Below are 15,121 nucleotides of genomic sequence, written 5' to 3'. Positions count from 1 at the left end.
AATGTTCTACCAAGTGTGATGTTAGGTACTGGGGGTGATAAAGATGTGTGTCAGACATATCTCTGTTAGAGTATTTCACACGTGGGCTATAATTGTGACATTTCTATCTCCCTGAAATAAACAACCTCTCTTCTTTCATCTCCTGGCAACAGAATTCTCCCTCCGTTTGGGAAACTGCACCTTACCCCCCACTCCTTAGGGGTGGGCGTCTCCTAAACCTGTGCAGTGGTGGGGCTCGTCTGCTTAGCCCCTCCACGGCCAGTCTTCTCCCTTCCACCGCCCACGCAAGTTCATGTGTGACTGAGACAGGTCAAGAATACTTTCTGGGGCTTGTCACACAAAGAGGGACAGATAAGTGTACTATTTCCTGTGGGGAATGTCTATCTCACTACCAGACAGTGAGGGAGATGAAGAGGGCTTGTTCTGATGTTACCACAGTAGCAAACCAGGATATCCCCAGAACAGCTGGCATTTTTGCGGTTCCTGGATTCAGGTATGTTAGGTCTGGAGCCAAGAGAGAGAGAGAGAGACAAAGCCTCATATGTAGCAAAATGCTGTTTATTTTGGGCATCTGGGTGCAGATGAGTGGAGGCCAAAGAGCCCCCACACTGAGAGAGGGGAAAGCCTTGGATTTTATAGAGGGTTTCTTAGCGGGGGAGTGAGTACCTGGGCTAGAGCAGCTGCTGCAATAAAATTTTTTTTTCAAACAACCAATTTCTGGGACCCCTGGGTCAGTCTCATCCAGTAGAGATAAGGGTGGAGAGTAGTTCTGTCCTTATCTGGGAGATAGGAATGCCAACCTCTGCAGCTGTCTGTTAGATTTTACAACCTCCAGGGAGACCCCTGTGGCTATTGATTCACAATCCTTGGTTTTCCATTCACTGGGTTCTGTCCCGTACATACTTTTCGAGTTCCCACCTGGAACAAACCTAACGGTATCTACCTCAGGCATCTTGTCTACTTATCCTCAGTTTTACTTAAAAGGTAGTAAAAGTTGATTTTCAGTCACTTGCAGGCAAAAGTCCTGGTATGAGAGACCACATGGAGGAGGTTTTAGTTGAACCGAATATTGAAAAGGCAGACTTTAGGCTAGAAAAAATTTAGAAGACTGTCTAGGCCAGAGGACAGCAAGCTACAGCCCACAAGCCAAATCCAGTCTGCTGAATTTGAATGACTGTTTTTTTACATGTTAAAATGATATCATTTTAAATGGATAGATAAATGGGACATATTTTCAATCTTGCCTTTGAAGCCTCAAAATCTATAATATTTATTTTCAGACCATTTACAGAAAAAGCCTGCCCCCCCTTGTGCCAGGCAGAGAGGACACTAAGTTAAATGTGAGAATAAGAAAGAGGTACTATTAGAAAGGTAAATTTATGGTGAGGTGTTTTTTTGTTTTGTTTTGTTTGTTTGTTTTGTGAGACAGAGTCTTGCTCTGTCCCCTGGCCTGGCTAGAGTGCAGTGGTATCATCATAGCTCTCTGCAATCTCAAACTCCTGGGTTCAAGTGATCCTCCTGCCTGAGCCTTCCAAGAAGCTGGGACTACAGGCACCTGCCAGAACGCCCAGCTGATTTTTTCCATTTTTAGTAGCGACTGGGTCTATCTCTTGCTTAGGCTGGTCTTGAATTCCTGGCCTCAAATGATCCCCCAACCTGTGATTTCAAGAGTGCTAGGATTATAGGCATGAGCCACGACACCCAGCCTATGGGGATTTTAATTGTCCTGCCATGTAGTGATTTTTTTTTAAATGTCCCATGGTCATAGAGAATATTTATAATGATGGTATTTTTTTGTTTCTCTGTCCAAGTCTATTGTTTTCATTTCTGTACTCAGCTGTGCCCTGGAAGGCTGACATCTATGAATGAATCACTAGGGTCCCCTTGCCTTGTGAGTGACTTCCTGTTGTGTTTGACCAATAGGAAGCACTGGCAGAAGACCAAAAGAAGTGAAGAGAAAAACATCAGGGTATTCTTCTTTCCCTTATGCTAAACCAAAATTATGGCCATAGTTGTATTCTTTTATGACTGCAATGCCTATCTAGAGGCCTTTTTTCCATGGCTTCAGCTCTCATGGGTCTCTAATAATACCATTTCTTTCCAGTGCCCCTTCAGGGCTATGGTGGTAATAGCTTTATGTTGTTGGTAGTTTTTTTAAACCAGACAATACTTCTGTAAATCGTCTCTTTATCACATTTTTTTCAGTGAAACCATTTTGACTGTGTTAGGTATTGTTCCAGGTGGGAACCCGAAAAGTATGTGTAGGACAGAATGTAATTAATGAAAAACTTAAGCTTATAAAATAGCCACAGAAGTCTGGAGAGTCCCCGAACTTTGTAAACCTAACAGACAGCTACAGCCATCATTCTTTCCCCCTCCCTCCCTGATAGAGATGAAGGCTATCGCATCCTAGCTCTCCTGATAAGAACCACTCCAGAACAGAAGGATGGATGTGAGTGGGCCAGGGGCCTCAGGAGTTGGTTATTTGCAAAAGAATTAATTACAAGCAGCTGTTCTGGCCCACTTACTTCCCCCGGAAAAACCCTCTATAAAACTCAAGGATCTCCCCTTTTCTGTCGTGGACCCTTTTTCACCTCCACCCAGATGCTCAAAATAAACAATATTTTGCTGCACGTGAGGCTTCATGTGTGTCTCTTTCTCAGCTCCAGACCTCACAGACGTGGCTTCTGTTTCCTGCGTAGACTGTGACTGATACAGTAAGATATGGCAAGAGGTCACTGTTTTGTTTCCCTTAAAAATATCCACATTTCTGCCTCAGATAAAAAATGAAAACATACATTATAGCAATGCCCTATTGTTTAAGGAAAAAGCTGCCTTCAATAGAAAAAGTAGAGAAGAGAAACCAGGAGCTCCGTCCTGTTGCCGGAACGGATGATCTGGAAATGACTCCACATAGTTGAGCTTTCCTTTTCCAACTGGACACCCAGTGTGTATCTGTCCCCAAACTAAGCAAACATTAGCAAACTTTCCAACTGAATACCCAGTGTGTATCTGTCCCTAAACTAAGTAAGCATTAGCAAACTATTTCCATATTCCATGTATATGCCATATATATTCCATATATAATATAAATAACTAAATTTATAAATATATATTCCATATATAATATAAATATATACATTCATAAATATATGTGAGTTGAGGCTAGATCATGGAGAATCTTCAATGTCAACCTAAGGATTCAAAGTACACTCCGGTTCCAAGAATATGTGATTCTGCATTCACACAGAGTGGTCGGAACAGGGCTCTGCATCAATAAAATAACTCAGAGCCTGTGCAGGCATTCATTAGCTAATTAAACTGGGGAGTGAATGTTGCTGATTCTTTCTTTTCACGTAATTCCTATGAATCTTTCATTTGGTTACATGTACTATACTCTCTTTCCTGCCAGTAACCATCTCTCATGTGCTGAGAAGGAAAGGTCTGCCAGAGGTGAATCAAGGCTTCTGCAGAGAATTAATTAACGAGAAAATCTTTAACAACCCCCCAATTAAAATTTCTCCTTCTCCCCTTTCCCCTCCTTAACAGAAGAGACTACTTAATGTTGGGGCAGATTGAGAACCCCAAGGCAGGTCTTCCGTACCGTTATCAATGTCTCTATGCTGCTTTAGGCAATTTTTGAAACTAACATGGAATCTGGTTGCTGTTGTATATTTGACTTAAATTTGGGGATGAGGGGATAAAACAAGGATGGATACAAACTAATAAAATAAATTATTTGCAAATTGTAAAATGTGCTAGAGTTCAATCATCATTATGCCTTATTAATAAATGATGAAATCAGTGAGCCAGTGAAATATATCTCTGAAATTTACTTGTGCTTTTATATCTTTGAAGCAATGTAGTCTTTCTATATCTTATATTGTAAATGAGAGAAAGGAAAAACAATATCAAAATATCTAGTGTTTGGTGAGTTTCCATACAATAGAGTTTTGACATTAAAAAAGATATGCAAATATTGCATTCACATTGTATTAAATATGTCTAAATTTGCTTTCTGCAGAAGCACACCATGAGACAAAAGTCTAAATAGAAGTATTTTATTTGGGAGGAAATACCATAAGAGAATGATAGGGAGTGGAGAAGTCTACCTGGGACAGGAAAAATTGGCAGTAGAACACATTAACTAGCAAGTTACCTCTATGGGCAACTGAAGCATAATCCCATTAGGGAATTTGGGATGATAGTGAATAACTTCTTCCAAAATTGTTCCAATCAAGGTCAAGAAGCAGTAAAGTGGCACTCCCAGAACTGGAGTTAATCAAAAGTCAACATAGTAGATCATCATCAAAGAGGAAGTTGCTTTAGCCTCCACAATCAGTTTCTTTTCTTTCATTTATAGAAGTGACTTATTGTCCTAACCACAGTATGTCACCTTCCTCCTTGATTAACCGAGCCTGGAGCCTGTTCCTCTTTAGGTGGATTCCAGCCCTCTTTCTGGGTAGCCAAACAGATTCAAGAATTTACATAAGCTTTAGTTAAGCCAGGAGAATTTGTTTCATTCTAGCTGGTGGCCTGAGCATTTGAATGAAAAACAATAGAGAAGTTCAAACATCCCTGGCTTTGCAAAATGCTGTTTTAATCAGTCCTAGCTGATTCACAATACTACTACCTTGCCTTCGACAAATTTTACTTTGTTTTTCACTACAATATTGTTCAAGGCTTCACTGTGGAAACCCTTTAAACTCATCAATACTTTGAGGCTAGATATTGTACAATTCAGATTTGTTTTATTAACTAAATTTTGGGTAATGTTAATACATCTACAGAAACCCTGCTCTAAGAGCAGTCCTTTAAGAAGATGCCATTATCAAAATGAGATTTGTTCTTCTGACAGAAATCATTAGATGGAGTCAATATTTATGGAGCTTTTATCGTGACTTGTATAATTTGTAACTACTGTCTGGGTATGACTATTCAGCTCAGCTGTTCGTTTAGTCCATTAACTACTGCAACAAGGTGAACCGAGATTTATTGGCACTAATGGGAGCTTCAGCTTTTTCTTATAGTATATAAGCCCTGGGTCTGGGGAGTAGCAGTGCAGGGATTTACTGCCTCACAACTGCCTGGGACATGGCTTTTGTTGACAAGTCCTTATTAAGTGTTTCTTCCTGAGAAACTGGATTTGTCAGCCTCTTTCTTCAGCCTCTCTGTTCTCTTGGCCTTTGGATAGTTTTGCATATATCTACTCACCTCGGAACAGTAATAAAATGGAATGCATACAAAAAATAGATTTATGGAGGAAGAAGAATAACCATACCATGTTAAGCAAAGCAGTGACTGTTTTTGTAATCAATTCATGAATTTTTCACAAGGCTACTGCATGTCTAGCATTGTGCTAGCTATTATGTTAGGTGTTAAATGTATAAGAATCTTGAATTATCAATTTTTTTAAAAATAAAAAGATGAATATACATGCTACAACTAGAGAACAACAGGTGATAAGAGAGTATTTATTAGACTCTTGCCAAAGAATGTTCAAAGGGAAAAGATCTCAGATGTAATTAACTTCCATATCCTCCACCTGAGACTGAAACCCAGTCCTTGGAAGTCCCAATGTTATATGAAACAGGTAGAAAGTGTTATTTATTTTCTAAAGTAGGTGAGCAAGGAACAGTTAACCTGATGGATGCCAATGTAAATATTTAAGTGAAATATGACTATAAATAAGGTTTTCTTAAAATTAATTTGCTTAGGAAATAGATATTATTTATATTAGGATTATCAGTGATGGAATAATTACTCACTTTAACCAACATTTATGTGCCAGGTGCTATGCTAAATATTTTATATCTAGTTTCTCCTTTAATCTTTAGCACAGGCTAGAAGGTATGTGTACAATGAAAAATGAGGAATTACTGTACTTGTCCTCAAGCAACTCAGAATTTAAAGGGAGACTCAGGCTTTGACTTAATTACTAACAAATATAATATAACAGGTAAAATAACATATTATATTATGCTCCAAGTATATAAAAGAAGAAGCAATTAATTTTGTCCCAAGGAGAGGATCAAGGAATTCTTTACTAGAAAATATGATCTGATTTTTAAAGTAATGATTTTTAAATTAATTTTCAGGTAGGCTGAATGAAGCATAAAGATCTTCTAGACACGAGGACTTGTGTGAACAAATGAATGATGTCTTCAAAACATTCTCCTATCTCCACTGAACACTGAGGCAAAGTCTGAACCATGTATTAGAATAAAGGAAAAGATAAAGCTGACATCAGGGCCAGGGAGGAGCAAATAAGACATCAGAGATTAGTTCCCAATAAGAATAAGGCCAGGAAAGTAGCCAGGGACAGATGTATTACTCTGTAAGTCAGATACTTCTAAGGGACAGAGCCTTTAGGTTAATCTGCAGTCCAAACCCAAAAGGCACATGAAAGAAGGAAAGTCACAGAATTTACAGGAAGGCTATTCATTTGAATAGATTATAATTAAAAAAAAAAATGCTTTTTGCTTGACTTTAGACCCTAAGTGAATCTGCAGGAGGCTTGCCACTTTCCTTCTTGACATCTCTCAGCTTCAATACTGTTCTTCCTCACAGATATTGTCATTGTTTCCCAAACACAGCAAGCATCATTAGTTTTTTGCCTCATCTATGAACACATTAAGGCATTCACATATTTTTCATTAATTTGCCTATCAAATCACCAAAGTCATGTTTGCCTCCCCTCCACTTCACTTGCTCAATGTCGGCCATTTCCTTCACTTAGGAGAAAAACAAACATATTTATGTCCGCCTTTTCTTTCTCTTGCTCTCTTTTCCTCCAGGCACTGAGATTCTGAATTTGAAATTCTTAGTCCTGCCTAGTTTTGAAGACATTCATTCTTTCACTTTCCTTGAGGTGGCTCTATTCTGGGTCTAAAATAGTCATAAGACTCCTTCCTTCTAGCAGGTGGGGTCTGAATTAGTAAACTAATAGAAGACACCAAAGCACAAACAGAACCACAAATGGATTCTTAACACTATTTCTTCATTCATTTATTTAATAGTTATTTCGGAGTGGGGGCCACCATTATAGGACAGAAATTCTGGTTGCTAGAGATAGATACAGTTATGAAGAAGGCAAATATACAAGGTGGCATATTGAATCTTATAGGGCAATGGGGACAGACATTGCACAAAAAACATACATAATTGATTTGGAGTTGAGACAGGAGCTATTCAGGAAATGTACAGTGCACTGAGAGGCTATGACAGGATGACCCACTTAGTCTGGATAAATCAGAGGAGATTTTGCTGAAGAAGTAACAACTTTGAGGATTAAAATGGAGTGTGTGTGTGTGTGTGTGTGTAAGTGGGGTGATGGGAGTATGCCTCCCTCCAGCTGCAAAGTACTTGTGGCAGAAAGTAGCTTGACCTTTCTGAAGAACTGAAAGAAGGTCATCGTAGTTGACTATGGTTAAGAAGAATATAGATCTGTTTGACACTGAGAGTTAGGTGGAGGCGGGTAATGAAGGAACTTCTAGACCATGTTATAACTTTAAAGATTTATGCTAAGGGTGATGGAATACACTTGAAAGGTTTTAAGCAGGATATTTATTGCACACAGATATTTGCATTTCCAAAGGATTACTTTAATAGCTTTTTGGAGAATTGATTGAAGAGAAGAAACAGTGGGTATGAGAAGACTTGTCAATGAGGGTAGTTCATAAGTGCAGGTGTAAGTTGACATCTTTTTGGTCTAGGGAGCTGGTAAGAAAGATAGAAGGAAATGAAAGGTTTTGAGAAATATTTAGGAGGTTTAATTGCAAACTTTGTGATTGAATGGAAAAGGAGAGGCAAGAAAGAAGGAGTTTCTTGAATGAATTACTGGGCAAATGACCTTACTATTTTCTTAGGTAGTGAACACTACTAATAGAGAAGTAGAAAAAAGGTAAATATGAGTAGTTCAGTTTTCGATATGCTTGAGAAGCTTATATGAAATCCAGGTGGAAAAATGTCTTTCTTTGGATGCACAGGTGTGATACTCAAAAGAGAGGTGAGGAGAGAGGTGTAACTTTTGGAGACACTGACATGCAGACAGTAATTAAAGCCACCTATCTCCTAGGCATAGATTGAAGTATGGTAATAAAAGAGAATCTAAAATCAAATTCTGAGAAAGTTCATCTTTAAAACATCAGAGAAGGAGGAAACGGTAAAAGAAGGCGAAAAAGAGTGACCAGCAAAGTAGGAGAAAACTAGGGAGTTTCCCAGTGGAAGGATATTGTTGACAATGTAGACTCTGCAAAGATATACAGGAAAATGAGGATGGAAAATGAGGACAGAAAAATGAGGGCAGTTCCTTGGATTTAGCCGCAACAAGATTTTTGGAAAGGGCTGTTTCAGTGGAGTTGTTGGGGGAAGGGTGAAAGCGTGGTTGAAGAGTAAATATGTAGGAAAACCTGGAAGCAGGAAAATATTTTAGGAATTTTGGCTTTGATGGGATGGCAAGACTGGTGGCAGTAAGTAGGAGACTTTGTGAGAGGTCTAATAAAATGTATTTGGTTTTTGTTTTATTTTAAGATAGGAGAGAAAAGGTTTTTTTTTTAAATGAGAGTTGGGACAATCTTGGAGAGAGAGAGAGCTATAAAAGGAATAATTGATAATATAAAGCCACTAAGAAGAGTGGAGGAGCACAGATAGAGACCCTGATCCTTGATAGAAGGATAGATTTCTTATTTTTTACAACTACCATCACCCTGGTAGCTGAAGAAAGAAGGTGAGAATAGGGACATTTGTCATAACCCAAAGCCCCCGTTGACCAACAAGTCTACCCTTTAAACCGGGGCCCAAATCATTTTCTTCACAGTTTCTACCTCTAGTTTCAGAGTTTGGCTTCCTGCTGTTTACAACATCCTTAGGCTTGGGGAATCTTTCTTCTTACACAGACACTGCTAATTTAATTTTGCATCACCTAACAGACCCTAGATTTTGAATCCAGTTTTTGTTCTCTTGCTGTTCCCAGGGACTTTATATTTCAGATGAATTCTTGCTCAGTGGTTCCACCTTAGTCAAGATTCTAAATAATGTTTTGTTTTGCATTATGTGCTACAAGTGTCACCCTGTATCTCTGATCCTCAACTTGAAATCTCCAGACTGGACCAGAATCTAAACCCCACACTCACTTCTGCTTAGGCATCTTCCATGCTTTCAACCATCACTGAAGTTGTTGCTTGAAAGCAGACTAAATTTCCACATGACAGTGTGTCTGTGACTGAAAATGCTCACTGCTATATCCACCCACTGGAGAAAAGCCCCATCTAGATGTTAGTAGTGGTTGGTGTTCAACAATTGGTGGGTATGTTATTATTATTACTCTTCCCTAGACTCTGCTAGAGAGGTCTATATATCTCATAGCTTTTCTTAATAAAGATGTGACAAAATATCTCACAGTGTCTTATTTCCAGATTTAAAAAATATAATCAAATTCCAGGGGTTAGGGATATTATTGCCAAACTTACAGAAATTAAAAAAAAATGTAAAGTATACTATAATTAATTGCCAACAATTAGAAAACCTGTATGAAATGGATAAATTCCTAAAAAGATACAAACTATCAAGACCAAATCAAGAAGAAATAGATCTATAGAAGTAAAAAGATTGAATTAGTATTTCAAAATAACTTTTCACAGAGAAAAACCAGACAACTTAACTATTAAATTCTACCACAAGTTTAAAGAAGAATGAGCACCAATCCTTCACAAACTCTTCAAAAACATAAACAAGGAGAGAACAACTCTCAATTTATTCTGTGAGGTTAATAAAAAGAGTTCAGCAATGTTACAAGATATAAGATCAATACATAAAAATTAATTGTCTTTTTATATCCTAGCAATGAACAATACAAAAATGAAACTAAAAATATAATTCCACTTAAATAGCATCAAAATGATAAAATACTTAGGAGTAAATTGAATGAAAGAAGTGTAAGACTTGTTCACTAAAAACTATGAAGCAACATTGAAAGAAATTGAGGATCTAAATAATTAGAAAGATATCCTGTGTTCACAGATTGGGAATTAATATTATTAATATTATTAAAATGTCAATATTTCCCAAATTGATCTACAAATTCAATGCAATCACTGTCAAAATTTCAGCTTCCTTTTTTTTTTTTCGCAGAAATTGACAAGCTGACTCTAAATTTATATGGAAATGCAAAAGATCAAGAAAAGTCAAATCAGTCTTGCAAAGGAAGGAAAAAGTTGGAAGCCTCATACTTTCCAGTCTCAAAGCTACTACATTTCTAATGTTAATCAAGACAATGTTGTACTATTATAAGGATGGATAAATTGGTCATTGTGATAAAACTGAGTCCAGAAATAAAAACCATATATCTGTAGTCAGTCAATTTTGACAAGATGGCAAAACAATTCAATGAGGGAAGGAATAGTCTTTTAAACAAGTGGTGCTGGGACAACTAAATATTCACATGCAAAATAATAAAGTTGAAACTCTACCTCACACCATATATAAAACTTAACTCAAAATGGATCAAAGATCAACATTTTAAACTGTAAAACTCTTAGATGAAAACATTGGCATAAATCTCTGTGACTGAATTAGGCAATGGTTTCTTAGATATGATATTAAAACATAAGAAACAAAAGATAAAACAGATAAATTGGCTTTGTCCAAATAAAAACTTTTGTACATCAAAGGACACTATCAAGAAAGTGAAACAGCTCACAGAAGGTAAAAAAAAGAACTTTGCAAATCAAATATCCGATAAGGGACTAGAATCCAGAATACAACAAACTCTTACAACTTAACAATAAAAAGACAAAATCCAATTTTTAAAAGATCAAAAGATTTGAACAGACATTTCTAGCCCATTGTAAATGCTTTAAAATGATAAAACAAATTCAAGTGCCAGAACCTCTACTTTTACTTTCCTCCTCTGCATATTGTTTTTTTTCACTCATTTAACTATATGATAGGAATTCTACCTAGAATTAACAGAATCAGAGAAAGTTAAAAATGAAATTGTTCAATTTTTCTGCTTAATAAAAAAGTGCTTAATAGATTCTGAAAGTAATTATTCAAATTAGTTTGAATCGCTATAGGAGCACTCATTGTGCATTTCTTTTTACTCACTATGAGAAAAAGTTAAGATGTAAGTAAATGTTAGAGCCACCTGCTCACTGTAAAGTGTAATATAACTTGACAATGTCTTCATTGACAAAATGGAGATGCTATTTATATGCTGTAACTGATATACAGACTAAGTGACCACAGTATTGCTTTTGAAAGTACAAAGTTAATATGTAAGTTTTCCTTAAAATGGGGATATATATCTGTTATTGGAACAGTCATTTTCCATCTCTGTGTTTCTCCAATTGTGGTATGTGGGCAAGAGATTTAAGTGTGTGGCTCTGTGTTGGACAGATCTGGGTTTCACTTTTAGCTCCAAAAATTTTTTTTTTTCCTATAAAAGGTAAAAACTTATGATAGTTTTGTAATTGTTGAGGGACTGCTATGGAAATCATATGAGGTACTATTTGTGAAGTGCTTAGAACAGTGCCTGGCATGGGATGAATGCTTAATAAAAGGCAACAATGATATTGCTACGTATTATTACTGTGTATACCAAGAACCTCAGAAACAAATATTCTAACTTCATTTATTCATTCAATACAGTCACTAGTAAACATTTACTTTCATTTGAACAATTTGGTTATGCACTCATGACAAGAAATTAGCAAGATATTTTATTAGGAAGAGAGAGAGATGAAAGATTCAATGAAAGGCCTTTGCAGACTTTTCCTCAAAGTGAATGAAAATGGTCATGGATAAGCGACTTTTTTTTAACTAATTTTTAAAAATTGACACATAAAAATTCTATATATCTACTGTGTACAACATGATGTATTGAAATATGTATATACTATGGAATAGCTAAATTGAGCTAATTAGTATATGATTATCTAACATACTATTTTTATGGTGAGAACACTTAAAATCTACTATTAGTGATTTTTCAGAATAAAATACATTGTTATTAGCCATAGTAACCAAGTTGTACAATAGATTTTCTGAACTTATTCCTCCTATCTAACTGAAATTTTGTATGCTTTGTACACCTCCATCACATCCTCCTTCCTCCTAACCCAGGGAGTCTTCTCTTCCTTGGGCAGATACCGAGTAGTAGTGAGATTGCTGGATCAAATGGTAGGTCTACCTTTAGTTCTTTGAGAAATCTCCATATCATTTTCTGTAGAGGTTGTACCATCATGTAGTCCCACCAACAGTGTATAAGCATTCCTTTCTTTCTGAATCCAGGCCAGCATCTATTGTTTTTTGTCTTTTTCAATAAAAGCCATTCTAATAGGGGTAAGGTGATATCTCATTGTGGCTTTAATTTGCATTTCCCTGGTGATTAATGATGATGAGTATTTTTTCATATTTGTTGGCCATTTGTCTATCTTCTTTTGAAAAACTTGTGTTCATGTCTTTTGCCCATTTTTTATTGGGGTGGTTTGTTTTTTTCTTGCTGATTTGTTTGAGTTCTTTGTGGATTATGGATATTAGCCCTTTATTGGATATATATATATTGTGAATATTTTCTCCCATTTCATAGGCTGTCTGTTGGTTATTTCCTTTGCTGTGCAGAAGCTTTTTAATTTAATCAAGTCCCATTTATTTTTGTTGTTTGTATAATTGCCATTGGGGTCTTAGTCATAATTTCTTTGCTTAGGCTGATATCTAGAAAAGTTTTTCCTACATTTTCTTCAGGAATTTTTATAGTTTCATGCCTTACATTTAAGTCTTTCATCCATCTTGAATTAATTTTTGTGACTAGTGAGAGATAGGGGTTCTGTTTCATTCTTCTTCATGTGGCTCTCCAATTTTCCCAGCACTATTTATTGAATTGGGCTTCTTTTCCCCAGCGTATGTTGTTGTCTGCTTTGTTGAAGATAAGTTGGTTGTATGAATATGGTTTTATATATGGGTTCTCTGTTCTGTTGGTCTCTGTTTCTAGTTTTGTAAAAATACCATGCTGTTTTGTTTACTATAGCCTTGTAGTATAGTTTGAATTCTGGTAATGTGATGCCTCCAGATTTGCTCTTTTTGTGTAAGATTTCTTTGGTTATTCGGGCTCTTTTTTGGTTCAAGATGAAGCATAGAATTAGTTTTTTCTAGATCTCTGAAATATGCTGTTAGTATTTTGATGGAGATTTCATTAAATCTGTAAATCACTTTGGGCAGTATGAACATTTTGACAAAGTTGATGCTACGTATACATAAGCATGATATGTTTTTCCATTTGTTTATATACTATATAATTTCTTTCCTCAGTGTTTAATAAGTTTTCCTTGTACAAATCTGTCACCTCCTTGGTTAATTATATTCCTGAGTATTTCATTTTCTTTGTACCTATTGTGAATGGTATTGAGTCTTTGATTTGACTCTTGGCTTGACTGTTATTGGTGTATAGAAATGCTACTGATTTTTGTACATTGATTTCTATAACCTTAGACTTTGCTGAATATATTTATCAATTCCAGGAGCCTCTTGGTGGAGTCTTTGGGATTTTCTAGATATAAGATCATATCATCAGTTGAGAAGTAATAGCTTGACCTCCTCTTTCCTGACTTGGATACTCTTTATTTCTTTCTCTTGCCTGATTGTTCTGGCTATGACTTTCAGCACTATGTGGAATAGAAGTGGTGACAGTGGGCATCCTTGTCTTGTTCCAGTTCTTAGGTGAAATGCTTCCAACTTTTTTCCATTCCCATTATGATGTTGGCTGTGGGTTTGTCATATATGGCTCTTACAATTTTCAGATATGTACCCTCTATGCCTAGTTTGTTGAAAGTTTTTATCATGAAAGAGTGCTGGATTTTGTCGAATGCTTTTTCTGCATTTATTGAGATGATCCTGTGGTCTTTGTTTTTGCTTCTGTTTATGTGGTGAATCACATTTATTGATTTGTGTATGTTGAACCATCTTTTCATCCCTAGGATGAAGCCGGTTTGGTCATGGTGAATTATTTTTTTGACATGTTGCTGAATTTGGTTGGATGGTATTTTATTGAGGTATTTTTTTGCAGCTGTGTTTATAACGGATATTAGTCTGTAGTTTTCTTCTTTTATTCTGTCCTTTCCTGGCTTTGGTATCAAGGTGATACTGGCTTTGTAGAACAAGATGAGGAGGATTTCCTCCTTCTCGATGTTAGGGAATAATTTCTGAAGTATGGGTACCAGCTCTTATTTGTAGCTCTGGTAGAATTTGGCTATGAATCCATCTGGTCCAGGGCTTTATTTCTGAAGGAAATTTTTTTATTATTCCTTTGAAATCACTGCTCATTATTGCTCTGCTCAGGAGTTCTTTTTATTCCTGATTGAGTCCTGGGAAGTTGTGTGTTTCCAGGAATTTATCCATTTCCTCTGTTTTCTAGTTTATGTGCATAGAGGTTTGTGAAAGTATTCATGGATGATATTTTGTATTTCTGTGGTATCAGTTGTAATGTCTTCTTTTTTATTTCTGATTGAGCTCATTTGATCCTTTCTCTTCTATTCCTGATTAATCTAGCAAGAGTTCTATTAATTTTGTTTATCTTTTCGAAGAACCAGCTTTTTGTTTTGTTGATCTTTTGTATTTTTTTTTGTTTGTTTTCCATTTCATTTAGTTCTGCTCTGACCTTTGTTATGTCTTTTCTTCTGTTGCCTTTGGGTTTGGTTTGTTCTTCCTAGTTCCTTAAGATGTGTCAGTAGGTTGTTAATTTGTGATTTTTCTGTCTTATTGATATAGGCATTTAAGGCTATAAATTCCCTCCCCTGTGCCCCCCCACCCCCAGGAATGCTTTTGTTGAGTCCCATAGATTTTGATACTTTGTGTTCCCTTTGTTGCTCAAGTTAAAGAATCTTTTGATTTTCATCTTAATTTCATTGTTGACTCAATAATCATTCAGCAGTAGGTTGTTTAATTTCCATGACTTCGTGTAGGTTTGAGTGTTTCTCTTATGATTGATTTCTAGTTTTATTCTACTTTGGTTTGAGGAGATACAGGGTATGATTTCAATTTTTTTAAAATTTGTTTAGGCCTGATTTGTGGCCTAAAGTATGATCAATCTTGGAGAATTCCCCATGTGCTGCCAAGAAGAATGTAT

General features: G+C 36.3%; 1 protein-coding gene across 1 annotated transcript in view; it reads right to left on the bottom strand.

Moving 5' to 3' along the window:
- OSTN (osteocrin) overlaps positions 1-15,121 on the bottom strand; it is a 112,185-nt gene that overhangs the window by 35,516 nt on the left and 61,548 nt on the right. The window lies entirely within an intron of this gene.

The sequence above is a fragment of the Lemur catta genome, chromosome 1, assembly GCF_020740605.2.
Source record: "Lemur catta isolate mLemCat1 chromosome 1, mLemCat1.pri, whole genome shotgun sequence".
NCBI classification, from domain to species: domain Eukaryota; kingdom Metazoa; phylum Chordata; class Mammalia; order Primates; family Lemuridae; genus Lemur; species Lemur catta.
The sequence above is the reverse complement of the archived record's forward strand: the minus strand, read 5'-3'. Positions and strand labels throughout refer to the sequence as shown.